Source organism: Halyomorpha halys, unplaced genomic scaffold (genome assembly GCF_000696795.3).
Source record: "Halyomorpha halys isolate HHAL.00 unplaced genomic scaffold, Hhal_1.1 Scaffold344.1, whole genome shotgun sequence".
Taxonomy (NCBI): domain Eukaryota; kingdom Metazoa; phylum Arthropoda; class Insecta; order Hemiptera; family Pentatomidae; genus Halyomorpha; species Halyomorpha halys.
The window spans coordinates 81881-96652 of NW_027112931.1; the positions used below are offsets into that span (position 1 = coordinate 81881).

Here is a 14772-nt window from a genome sequence, read left to right on the forward strand (position 1 = left end):
TCCATATAATAATATTGTTAATTTTATTATTATTATTAGAATTATATTGGAATAAAAAAATATTATCAAGTCTGAAATATGTGAGAAGTGAAAGGGCAAGGCTAGGACCCTTTTGCACAGCGCCGTACCGTCTCGAAATACCCCACCCGCAACACTTCAAATTGCATCCTCAAAAACTTGGCATTTCCTTACACATCTCTGGGAACATTTCGAAAACCAAGTAAAAATATATTTTATAAATTTTGTTTTAACTGTATACTTAAACATTTCGTGGATACAACACTTCCCCCCTAAGTAATATAGGGTGAGTTATAATTAAACTAAAATCTTCCGAAAGAGTTTAAAATGTTTTTACGAATATTTTATAGGTTTAAGAATTATAACTATTGTTTAATAATACGCAGGTACAATTGCCTAGACAGGACCTCTATTGTAGTCCTTGATGAATGACTTATGCAGAAATCGTCTCTATGGGCCACAGTATAAAAAACTGGTCCCTTTCTTGGCCACTTAAAGAAGGTAACGAAAAAAAAGAAGGAAACAAACTAGACTATATTGATGTGTGTTTTTTCCGCTGCAGGTCAAGGGTCCGCTCGCTAATGAGGATTTTTTCGTCCTTTTTGTTGCCCGAGGGGTTGGTATAACGGGGTGTAACGGTACCATGGTTTTTGTTAGCCGCCTGATTTACAATCGGGTATGTTTTCCGGGTAGGGGGTGGTTCCGAATCTATTGTCATCCCTCGTAAATACGTCTGTTCCGGAGTAAACAGCTTGTTCGAATTAAGTCAGAGCATTTTTTCTTCTCTTTTTTCTTTTTTTTCTTTTTTACTATGTCTAAAAAAAGAAGACACCTTTTATCACAAGATGTACATGAATATATGAATTTTTAGTTCAGGATGTTAAAAAAAAAAAAAAAAAAAAAAAAAAATCAGCAGTCGTAAATATTTGTATATTTGACTTTTACAAGTTCATTTGTCACTCTAGATTCACAGTACTGAAAATAACACCTTATAACGGGTTTACTTTCAGTGGTAAAAAGAGTGAAATTTTAAAAAATGGCCTAAAAAACAACCTAGCTGTTTATGAAAAAATGTCCCCGAATATATGAATTTTTAGTTCAAGTTGAAAAAAAAATTGACTTTTATAGCTTCATTTTTTACTCTGATTTCAAAGTTTTGCTTTCACAATTCTGAATTTTTTTTCTATGGTACAGTCATAACGGTTTTGCTTTCAGTGGATCGATAAAGAATAACAGAACAAAAAAAAAAAAAAACAACTACTCTTGTGACAAAAGGTACGTGAATTCGTAAATTTTTAGTTCAGGGCAAAAACAAATCAACTATAATATTGTATGTTTGACTTTTAACGGTACTTTGTCAATCTACTTTTAAATTTCACTTTCAGAATTCCGAAAATTTTACTTTTGTTCAGCTATAACGGTCTTACTTTCAATGGATGAAAAGAATAACAAAACTAAAAATTAAAATAAAAAAAAGGCAAAAAAAACAGCAAGCCCATTCATCACAAGAGGATTTCTATATTCGACTTCTAAAGGTTCTTTGTCAATCTACTTTGGAATTTCACTTTCACAATTCTAAAAATTTTACAAAGATACAGTTCTTAAAAAAATCGTTGAATTCCAACAAACGAAATGAAAAGAGAAAACCAATAAATTACTCACTAAAAGATTTTTTTTTAAATATCTACTTATAGCACCACATAACTCAAGTATAATACTATACTTCAACAAAACTCATTATCTACAAATAATCATTATTTTTATTACAAGTTTATGTCAATGTAACTAAGCTTGTATGCCAAAAAATAATGTGTTTAGTATGATAAAGATTATTTAATTAATTGTAATCAACATCTTTTTAATAATCATTATTTTCAATTTAGCATAAAATATTAACATATAGATATATGCATATGAAATACGATTTGTCAGCTTTAAAAGATATAGATCACTTTTTAGACATAAACAAATAGTTCTTAAATTTCTGTTTTAGTACTTATTATTTATATTTTTAATTTTTTCGATATTATATTTACTGTTCCATCTGTATATATCAATTTACGTAATATACATTAAATGAATCAATTATAACTTTAGAAAATCTCAACCAAATAATTATAATAGAAATTTTCAGTTATTTTGAGTTGCGTATGTGAACTTGTTAAAGGTCAAAATCACAGATAAAAGTTTTAAATTACAAATTCTTGAATGAAAATTGGTTATTTATAATATTATATATATGAATCATAAATGACGAAAAAAAAAATCTATTTATAAACAAAGAAATGGCCATGAGTAAACCCTGTGGGCTCTGGGGCCTGGTGTCCACCCAGCCTCATAAATGGATATCCCCTTAGTAAAATCTTAAACAAGTTATCTTTTATGGGTCCGTATTTATTCATTTATTTAATTTATATTGTAGTGTTTCAGTAAATAAAGATTGATACCGAGTACAAAGACATTGTTTTATATAAACTAAAATCACATTCTCATACTTCAGCTGTTGTATCATTTTAATCTAAGTTCAATCTAGAGGTCAAGTGAATCGAATAATGATTAATTAGAGGTCAACATTCGATTTTAAGATAACGCACTAATCGATTTTTTTTTAAATATTTCTTCTGCAAGATTTCTTTGCTATTGCTCAAGATAAGGCTTAAGGACCAAAACAAAGACTTTGTAAGGCGGAGGAGTAAGGCAAGAAATAAAATTAAAAAGAAAGATAAATCCTTCGCCCTTGCTTCCATCGCGTATCTAATGTCAACTAATAACTAACGTTCACTCCATCTCCTCTTTGCAAGGGCATCTTCTCGACGACTGCTAATATTTGCACTCTCAGTGTCTCTATTCAAATCTTTAAAGTGCACAATTATATTTTCTTTTTATTGTTTAAACAAATTAATAAGTGTTCAAGCTAAATCTGAAAACATTATTAATTATTATATAATTACAGTAAATTTAATGATAAAATAGAAACAAAAAGTCCATCGGTATTGGTATATAAAATTCCTTGTTTAAATTGTCTAAGTCTCAAGAAGTTGATTATACATATTTTCTTTTGTTAGATATTTAAATATAATGTAATTATATTTGGAATAATTCAGAAAATTAAGTCAAAAAAGAAAATCTATGTGTGATGAATATATTAAAATGACAAAAGGATGGTGTCCCCCCTTCATGTGAAGGACGTATGTTTAGTCCACTACCTTTCAAATTATACAATAATATACTTCCTAAAACATTGCGGTTTTCTAATAACATTGAAGTATTTTTTAGAATATCCCTTTTTATGCAAATTTACGGAGTTATTATTAATAAACGTCGGTGGTTTTCCTGCAATTCGTCGAGAAAGGAACAACCTTCGCACACTTCCTTTCGTGACATCTTGACCCAAATTCGAACTATTTGTGGTTAGTGGAAACGCAATGCCTTCTTTATTACGACAGTCCGCCATAAGGGGCCTAAGGATCCGCTAGGCAGTTAGTCTGTAGTAAAATCGTAATTCAATTCCGAAATAATGACTCTTCAAGGGAGTGGTTTTACATATTAAACTCGTCCTTTAAAATCGATTTATAGTTTTAGTTATTGGATTGTATTGTTTTTTTTTATTCGGAGAACTGCTTGGGATTCTTCGGGTAAGAGGACGATTAGAGACTAATTCTAGGACGATTTAGAAAAGAAACTTCGGTAGCGCTCCGTTAAACGCCCATTCTTCCTGTTCTGGCTGGGATCCAATATAAGGACGTGCTACGGAAGGGAATAGATAAGAAACTAATTTTATGCCGGCTGGTCCTGGTTCCCAACGAGGAATGTGCCATTGTGCCATTGTCTCCAGGAAGAAATTTCGAAAATGTCAACAATTTTTAAAAAATTTAGGCAAAACTGGAGGCAGTAGTTACGATCAAAAATCATTGGACCTCTTCACACTGTATTGACAGTCATTAGGCTGAAATATGCTATCAAAAAAACATTAAAATACAGAGATGAGTTTTAAATAAGAATAATATGAAACCGATCTAGACCGAACCAGATATCACCCCTTCTATTATACATTCCCTAACCACTCAAACCCACTAGTTTCTAATCTTGCATCCTCTTCCACTCCTGACAATCCTTCGCTCCTGAAAAGAAGATGGCCACGAGACCAGCTAATGTAAAATGTCATTAGAATGCAACTCATTACAACCCGTAGATATAAACATAAAATAACCAAACATAAATCAATGATACATTTTTCATTTTACAGAATGATATGTTTTTTATTATATCCGGTGTTACATATTTGGTTTTTGGTTTTTTTCCCCGTTGGTTTGTTTTACCAAAATGTAAAATAGAGTAATTATGTATATCATTGGCCTACATAGGTCACTTTCACTGAAGGCTCATTTCCACGCGACAGATATCTGTCGAATACGTGCTGTCACAGCACTGAGAACGTACGAACAAGGTTAGTGTCATGATGTTGTCACATGTGAGATTATTATAAAGGCGTCTAAAGCAACTTTTATAATCCTTACAGTAGGACAATACAGTCACGACAGAAAATGCTCCGGTCTATATGATGACAGTTTCTGCAACAACTGCCAGCCTGGAACCTGAGCTTAAATCTCGATAAAACTTGAACCTACAAGATCTTACTCAATCCTCTCATTTGCATTTCTGGCTAAACCTATGATGTATCTAGTTCAACAACTTTCCACGCCCATTTCAAACATACAGAGTACTGGTCATGCGAATTTGCTTAATACAACTTCATAAATTCTCAAAATCCCATTTCATTTTTCGAAGTTGTACTAAATTAGAAAACAGTATAAATTATAATAGTTCTCTCAATCCTATATTTACGTTCCTGGACATTAGAATCGAAGTAATTTAATTCAAGGTAGTAAAATATTTGTTTTGGTTCAAATAATAAAAAAGTAAATAAGTTTTTTAGTAATTATTAAAACCTACTTTCAAAATTTAATGCTAAAAATATAATCGGACAAATTATAAGGGGTATTCATAATTTGTTAAATGTAAAAAAAAATAACATGCTAAATGTCATAAATAAAGGATTGTGAACAGCATAATTTAAAGTCCATGTTTTATGTTAAATTTAGAGCAGTTTTTTTTTTCCATTACTTTATTATTATTTTTATCCATCACTTTATTATTAGTTTATCCAATACTTTATTATTATTTTATCCAATACATTATTAGAGTTTAATAAGGTCCAAAACAAGAGTAATACAAACTGGTGTGGTGCTTAACTGGTCTATTGCGTCATTCTCCAATTAGCAAACATGTTAACAGTCTTACGACGATGCTAATTGTTTTACCGTTTTAACATGCTTAATAATGGAAATATTTCTTCATTTAACACACTTTGACATGTTAAACTAAAGACTATGAATTCCCCTATGATTATAAGTAGTAATTAAAATAAAAAATACATTTTTATTTTTTTTTTAGTTCATAAATCAAAATTGATCATTATTGCAACCCATGAAAACGATAGGGAAGTTTCGAAAGACATAAAAATCTCGGAAAAAGAGAACAGGTTCCAAGCAAAGGAACTCTAAAATATCAAGGACTCTCACACGCACGCCAAAAAAAAAAAAAGAAAGAAAAATTCAATATTATTCCAAAATGTGGTCCCAGACACTCTCACCTTGATATGTCAAAGACTACCCGTCGTTATAGTCTTCCTAAAGCAAATCTGTCGTTGAAGTCACCACAGGATATGAAGAACAAAAAAAAAAGAAGGACAACAGAGCTAAGTAGAATAAATGCAGAAACCTGCGAGCAAAACCTCATTACCATACTTAAAAGGAGAGAGCAAAAGAAAGAAAAATGCTGTGACAAGTGTATATCTAGCCAAGAGATTTTTAAAAAAAATATGGAAAAATAAAAGTGCAAAAGACAACTGGTAACGGAAGGTAATACTTGTACAAGGACGTACAATGCTGGCTGAGGTCCAACCGATTTGGGTACCTGCAGATCAGGTACATTTCCCGTTCACTTTGTCGGAGTACCGATTCGGAACTATCATCAAGACGCTGCGTCGCAAGAAATAAAATAAGGTCGAAAAAGCCACTCCTGAAGTACAAAACACCTTAAAAATATTCCGAAAGCATTATACTATGACAGAACCAGTTTGATTAATGTTTTAATGTTTAATAGAGAAATTGTTGAAATGACCTGGGCAGAATAGCCTGCAAGAAGCTGTGTTTTTAAATTATTTAGTTCAAAAATTGTATTAAGATAAGATCAATTATAAATATTAATGTTAAGTATTTTTGAATTGTTGAGGACCATAGATGTAATAAAAGCTGTGATAGATTGTCCCTGAGGATGGACGAATTGGCCGAAACGTCGGACGTAAAGAAAAGAAAATGTTTTGAGACTATAATGGATAAAATTTAAATTATTTATTTAAACAACATTAATCATTCTCATGAAAGTAGATTATAAATGGAATATTTATCGTTATTAATATCGTTTAAAAGTAATAGCCATATAAAGTGTCTAAAATGAACTAATAATTAAAGAATTAAATTAAAATCTTTTCCGCAGCAATCCATTACTAAACCAACAGTCGTGCAAGGAGGTGATTTGGTCAGAATCGCGCTCGACAGCCAGATTTTATTTTCCACTTAATAGACTTGTTTGACACCGTAGGGCACCCACAGGCCTGACTCACATCTACATGGAAAAATAAAATCATTATCTGCCACTGCCGTATTCGAATTAAAGTCCTTGGAGTTTAATTGTACCATCCTGCATTAATTGAAACGATGAAAAAAAAATCATTTGTTTAAAATGAGACTATATATGAAATATTCAGAATGCTATAAATTATTCAAGAAACCGAACCAATTTTTCAAGTGTTTTTTGCTATCATGCATATGTTGAAGCAGAGAACAATTTTTTATAAGTAATTTAAATCACTTAGACACGATTAATTAATTTAAACAAAACGACAAGACTCTAACGGAAAGATTAATAACATTATTGAAATTACAAATGGAAGAATTATTATATGACTAGAAAAATGATTCCTAGTTGAACTATCTACAATTCATCTATTACTTATGTTAATCGTCAGTTGGCAGTGCCAAGCAATTAACCATCTGTGACAAATTGCCATTTTATTTTTATCTACGATGTAATTTATTTTTAATTTATCTGTATCATTCGTCTGAATTATATAGAAGGCTTTTAATTAATTTGAAAAAGTTAATAATAAATTCTATTTATTACCTATTGTGATGGCCTTGATACGAAGTGAGGGGATGTTGTTAGAAGAAACAGAGACAGAAGAAGTTAGAGATTAAAATGTGCTATCATATTGAAGCTTTATTATCATTAATTGTGAATAATGCGTGAAATTAAATGGAAATTAATAATAGCAATTTTAATTTATAAAATAAAAAAATAATAAAAAAAAACTTTCGTCATTAATGAATAGCACGGAAGAACGGATCTTTGATATTCCAGTTAAATATGTCACATATTCATGTATCTTAAATTAAATCTGTATTGCTACAAGGGGTGCAGTACTTTGTAAGTACTGTTACTAAACCAAGGGTTGTGCAAGGAGGTAATTTGGTCAGAATCACGCTCCACAGCCCGGTTTTTACTACCCTACTTTATAATGCTAGGTGAACCCCAGAGGACTTCAGATCACACAGGAGTGACACACGATTAAACTGAAATAAAAAATAAATATCTGACACAGTCGGATTCGAACACGTGTTCTTGGAGTTAGTAGCATCGTGCCTTAACACTGTGTTACCGCGCTCACTAACTCATCGTAATGCTGCTATCGAAAATTGAAAAAAAAAAAAAAAAATGCAGTCGTTTACATCAATTTGAACACTGGATAGATAATACATTTGATTCAATATATGGCTTAATCAATTAAATTAAATATTCGGACATTTTTTAAAAGAAAAATGTTTAAAAAATTTGCATACTTATATTTCGCCATAATGAAAAAATACACATTTTGGATTAAAAAGATTACTACTTGATTTAATAAAAAATTAATCTGTACCGCTACAATCCAATGTTGAGTAGATCAACGGTTGTACAAGGAGGTGATTTGCAACTCCACAGGGTTGACTTACAACTATATTAACAGGATAAATGATTATTTGTAACAATTAGATTTGAACCAGGATTCTTGGAGTTAGTAACACAGTACCTTACCACTGAGATTCCCCGTTCTTATTTTATTTAATTAAAACATATATTCTTATGTGTTCTCGCATTTACGTTAGTGGGACTGTCTTTATACTTCTCCCATATAACCTGCTACTTCGACCAAGTACCCTCGTCTTCCTCATGACTGCCACACTCGCGATCTTGGAGAACACTCTGGACACTCCGAAGAGCGGTGAATGGCCACAGTGACGTAAGGAGAAGCGTGGCAGATGGAAGACCATTGTCAGAGCAGACAACTGTACATTGGCTTTCACAATGGACGCTCTAACAGAAAGGGGCTACTGTATTAATCAGCAAAGGACGTTGAAGGACGTCTTCGCACGCACGCGGGATATCTGGGCTAGGCTGCGGCACCGTCCCGGCAAAGAGGACGTTCAACCGGCCGGGCGCCGGACGACCAACCGACTTCCATATCGTCATAAATAAATTTATACAAAATAATAAATAAATTTTTACAACACTTTGAAGCTGTAGATCATACCAAAAACCTCTCATTTACTTTATATATAACAATTTAACCAAAAGAAAAATTAGATTGAAAAACACACATAAAACGTTTGCTTTGTATTGCATTAATCTCTATAATAGGGGTATTCATGATATGTTAAATGTTATAAGGATAGGTCTGTGAGCAGCCCTATTTAAGGACATGTTAAATGTTAAACCCATAAGAGCTCCTAGCGGATTTTCAGAGCAACTTGTTTCATACCTATCCTTCCAAAACTTCATGTTATTGTTTACTTCAAAGTTTTGATTTATTAACAATAAGTAATTTATTACAACATGCCTAAAGTAAGTGAAAAGTGAAAGTTTGACCACGTTTCACTTATTGATCTTCTTTTGAGCAATAAAATCAAGATGAGTTAAATGACAACTAACATTACATTATTATTATTATTATTGTCATCCATTGCTTTATTAGTTTATAATAATAAAAACATCCCAAATAATCAAAACACAAACTACGAGCAAGTTATTAAACACGACAACAAACAAAACGGTGACGTACTGAGCAGCAGCGTGACGTCATTCTTCAGTTAGCAAACCTATTAACAAACTCTCGACAATGTTATATGTTATTTCGTTTTAACATGTTAAAAGAAGGAATTATTTCTCCATAACATGAGTTTTCTACTTAACATGTTAAACTAAAGATCATGAAAACCGGTCTGTAGGTGTCTGTAACATGTCACTCACTTCCTTATGGATCACTGTGTTACAAAACTAAAAATCCTTATGTAGTTACAATTATAATTGTTAGTTCCTCTAATGCTTGAGATCTAAAATAAGTTTCAAAAACATTTGAAGTGGTTTATAAAAAAAAAATATTTTTTAAAATAAAATTATTAAATCTTCATGATCATTATAGCCACATATTTGAAAGGTAAAGAAATTCTCTACAGTACAAAGCTAAAATCATTTAAACAGGATCAGTACTAGCAAATATTTATACTCTAGATCCACATGTACTTCGAGCTGGTTCCCATGACAACCCTTTTATATATTAACATAGAACGATTAATTTAAATAAAATTTTGATTTTTGAAATTGTTTTTACAATTTGGAGAAGTCTCGAATTCGAAAATTAAAAAAATTATATAGTTACTCGTTTTATAAAATTTAAATTAAAAAAAATTAATCGATTTGTTAAAGCTAAAAAAAAATTTTTGGAACTATTTTCATCATCAATAACACAATAAAAAAAAAATCTAATCCAAAGAGATAAAAATATTATAGAAAAAACAACTAAGAACACGTGAATGGGAGTAGAGACCCCTTTTCGGTATTACAAGCGATATATAGACATGAATGTTTGTAGACAAACAAATAAAATAATATTTGTCTCATGAGATGTGAATCGCAACGAGTTGTTGCAATACAGAGAGAAATATAATTGATGACACTGAATGCAGAACGTCGTCAATTTGCGTCAGAGCTCTCTGCGTCAGATAGGTTGTCCAAAAAAACGTCATTTGAAATGTTTTGATAAATATCTAAGTCGTGCCCACCATGAATTGTAAATTTGTTAATGTTTTATTACAAATATATTTTTTTATGTAAATGTATTATAATGACGTATGAGATTATAGAATAATGAGGTCACTTTTACTATAGAGCGAAAGTTGACCGAAATAGATTCAACCCTAAGTTAACTTATTTCAATTTCTAATCAACTTTTACCCAGGTACAAATATAGAACACAGAAATTCCTCACTTTCGACTTTCGAAACAAAGTACCACATACCCGAAAATAAACGCCCAATTAAATTTTACCGGACGGTTACTCCGACAATTAGTGTTGTACTTGCGGCTCCTTTGTTGTCTTCAAACAACACAAAAGCCAGCTTATTCCGAACAATATTGTCCCAACATGTTAGTTACAATGGAGTAAGAAGATTTCCTAAAAGGGTTTCTAAAAACCAGGAAAAGGTAGCCAGTGGGCAGACCCTTGCAAAGGACCCCAAACATTTGCACTAACAGAAAAGATATATAGCACAACCCGTACCTACGCCACATCCCTTAGGGAAGAAAGCTTTCATGGGCAGTAACAGAACCGAAATTGACCTTTACCTACTCAGCATAACGGTACATTCGCCCCATATACATAACATAACTAACACTCATGCACATGTGACCAACTCCAAAACTTTCAACTGCACTCTCAACGATCAACAAATGTTCAATTTAATAAAAACCTGCATAATGCACGGAGATACAAGGCCACTTAAGCAATCTGAAATCTTCGGAAAATATAAAAAAGAGCTGGTGCACTTATAATATGCACAAATATGCATCTCAAATATAAATTCAGCCCAAATGTGATCATCATCATCACCTGTACCTCAATTGTACCTCTTATATAAAAACAATTAATTTAATTATGTTTTGTTCTAGTCCAATATTTAATTACCACATCTTCACTGAATTAAATAGTTAGTTACCTTCTCTAAGCACATGTTCTATTTACATCATTTTAATTATTGCATTTCATACTTTATTTGTTCTATATGATTTATTTTGTGCTAATTTTGAATCTAATTTAAGAATAATGATCTTTTAATTTAAGATATGTTAATTCAAAACCTCAACTTCGTCGTAATATTATACAATCATTTAGGGATCTAATACTAACAGGTTATTCTACTGTAAAAATTTTAGGAAATTAATTCCTGTATAGAATTAAGTTAAATTATATAAAAAGTTAAGAACACCAATAATTCGATATAATCTACCCCTAAGGTGTACATAAAATAATGAAACATAATAAAAATTAAAGTGTATTTAAGTAATTCTATGTAAAGGCATGCAAAAATGAATATGCATTTTTGTTAAATATTGAAAATAATATGTGAGATATATTTGATTCTATTGGTATTTTGAGTGTATACAACACGCAAAAGTATTTAAACATTTATGTATAGATCTACAGTCTATTACTTCTTATTAAAGTAAATTTTTTTTCCACTTTCTTATCGTTAAGAAACTCTCTTTAAGAATTCAAAGCAAAGACTATTTATTTTATAACTTCTACTAAGAAATGTTGTAACATATGAGTAATTGAAAATAGTTATATCATGAGTATATTACAAAATTATTAAATAAAATAACAGATAGAATATTATTGTTAACAGTTGACATAAAAATAAAATATATAACTGTGAATTTCGCAAAAATATAAAGTCAAACTCGAAAAGGAAATCTATGGGATAAATCGATCGACCGCGGCAAGGAAGTTTTCGCTCCCGAGTCCTTGGTAGTTAAACATAATTTGCCCTATGCATTTTTACTCCCCTCCTTCGATACTAGAGTTTAAAGTCAGGATCGGGAAGTGGGCGTTCCAGGGTCGGCGACATAGCAAGGGTTCGAGGGACAGGTATTTGAGTCGTCAGGATCTGAAGGAGTTGAAGATACCCGAATCCAAAATAACATTGCATAATTTGGATTTTAAAAAAATTAATGGATAACTTTTAGTTTGTTTGTTTTTTGAAACAAATAATGAAGTTTCGAGATTAAAAGTCCACTGTCAGGTTAAAGCATGGCAGTTGCAGTCGTGGCAGTTCAATTCAACTATTAGGCCTAGCGTAAAGTAACTGTCAATTAGGACCCTTTTATTTAATAGTAATTTTCATATTATTATTTTTAGTTAAAATTAAAATAGTAAAAAAATTTATTAATACTTTAATTAAAACATATTTTAATAAAAAAAAACAGTTAACTCGCATTTTTTAACCTCACAAAAACAAACTTTACAAAGCTTATAAGTATGTTACAATGTTTATTATTATTGTAACTATAGTAACAGTTTTTTGTTGTATTAAATTAACATTTTTATTATTCATGTATTAATTTCAACTCTACACGAGGTTATGTTCACTACCAGCGTTTAAACAGTGCCTGTCATACTTTCACTACTGCGCTATTACTCACACCATACATATATTATATTTCACGTGCAAATGAGCCTTAAATAGCAAAAAATGACTATCGAAATCGCGAGGTTTATCGATATTTCAAATCAATACATCAGATGCTTAAAAGATGTCAATAATGATGGATCATGTGAACTGAGGACTACAATCCCCACCCCTTTCATGTCAATTAAAAATTTCATGTATCGATAAATTAAGCAAAAAAATTAAATATTACATCGACATATATATCTTTTTTTTTAAATAGAAATAAAAATATTTCAGAACAAAAACTGCCAAAGGTAAAGGTAAAATACGAAGGTGAACGGGATGAAGATATTTTGTTAGGAGTGGCCTAAAGCTCTAGACCTGTGATTACAAGACTCTTAAGGAAACCCAACTTGTATACCGCTTTTGTAATATATATATTAACATATTATTAAATAATTATGTATTCAAAACATATAAATGAGAAGGTGGATAAGTCAGAAAAGGCAGGAAGTTTCATTGATTAAAAAAAAAAAAAAATCAAGAAGAATAAAATGCAATGCATAAACTATTATAATTTTAACAGGCAGGTGAGAAGCCAAGTGTAAATGACTATTTCGACAAAAAATAAAATTATCGAATTATTAATAATAATTTACAGTAATTTCACAATTTTTTTTGTTTTCAATTTTGAATAAATTTAGTTTACAAACTAGTAAATAGCACGTACAAAATTAGAAAATTGTGACTTATACCACATTCTCACTAAATTATTTCGAATACACACTAAAATTCTTAAATGAAAACTATATCAAATTCATAACTTGAATAAGCACAAGGAAATAATTACTAAATATATTTGAAAATGAAATAAAAGTGAATTGGAGCTTCAACAACTTAAATTTCATGCATTAAATTACAGGTTCTAAGAAAAAAAAATGTAAGGCAAACTTAAAGTTTTCAGAGATGAGAATGGAAATGTGCAGTAGTATAAAAAAAAATTATAGTTTCTAAGGAAATTATTTCTTAACTTCACGAGTCAATTGCAATTTGTTTTTCAATTAAGCATATATAAATGAATCTATAAAGTTATATACAAAGAACTGTAAAAGTAATTTTAGTACAAATTCGAAAAATATTCAGAAATGAAGAATTTGGTTCTTGTTCAAAGAAATTAAAAATATAGTAACTGGATTTCCTGATTTTTTTCCTCTTGTAAAAGTTTAATTTTTGATTAAAAATGTTATTACATTAACAATTAGAAATATCAAAAAACTTAGTTATTTTTTCTTCAAGATATGTCACATCGAAAGAATTATTAAAAATATTAGAAAATACAGTAACAAGTCAGATAAATTGAAATGTGCAAAGTTAAAAGAATGTGATAAAATAAATTTAAAGATGTCAGAGTTGAAAAAATATATTTAAACGATACAACTTAAATTCCATGCAATCCAAATTACAGGTTTTAAGAAAAAAAAAATGTAAGACAAACTTAAAGTTTTCAGAGACGAGAATGGAAATGTGCTGTAGTATATAAAAACATTATTATTATTTCTCAACTTCTCGAGTCAATTGAAAATTTTTTGCAAGTATATATAAATGAATCTATAAAGTTAAATACGATGAAGTGTATAAGTAATTTTAGTACAAATTCGAAAAATACAATCTAAAAATATTCAGAAACGAAGAATTTGCTTCTTTTTCAAAGAAAATAGAAAAATATAGTAACTGGATTTCCTAATTTTTTTTCCTCAAGATATGTCACATCGAAAGAAATATTAAAGATATTAGAAAATACAATAATGAGTGAAATATATTGAAATGTGCAAAGTTAAAAGAATGAGATCGAATAAATTTAAAGATGTCAGAGCTGAAAAAATATATTTAAACGATACAAAAGTAGGCAAAGGGATATTTATAATCGAAAAATTAAGACCGACTATTTAAACAATTAATTTAATTATGTTTTGTTCTAGTTCAATATTTAATTACCACATCTTCACTGAAGTAAGTAGTTAGTTACCTTCTCTAAGCACATGTTCTATTTGCATCATTTTAATTATTGCATTTCATACTTTATTTGTTCTATATGATTTATTTTGTGCTAATTTTGAATCTAATTTAAGGATATCTTAATTCATAA

At 30.1% G+C, this 14772-nt stretch overlaps 1 long non-coding RNA gene across 1 annotated transcript in view; it reads right to left on the minus strand.

Moving 5' to 3' along the window:
- LOC106681524 (uncharacterized) overlaps positions 1-14772 on the minus strand; it is a 35707-nt gene that overhangs the window by 20210 nt on the left and 725 nt on the right. The gene's annotated exons all lie outside the window — the stretch shown is intronic.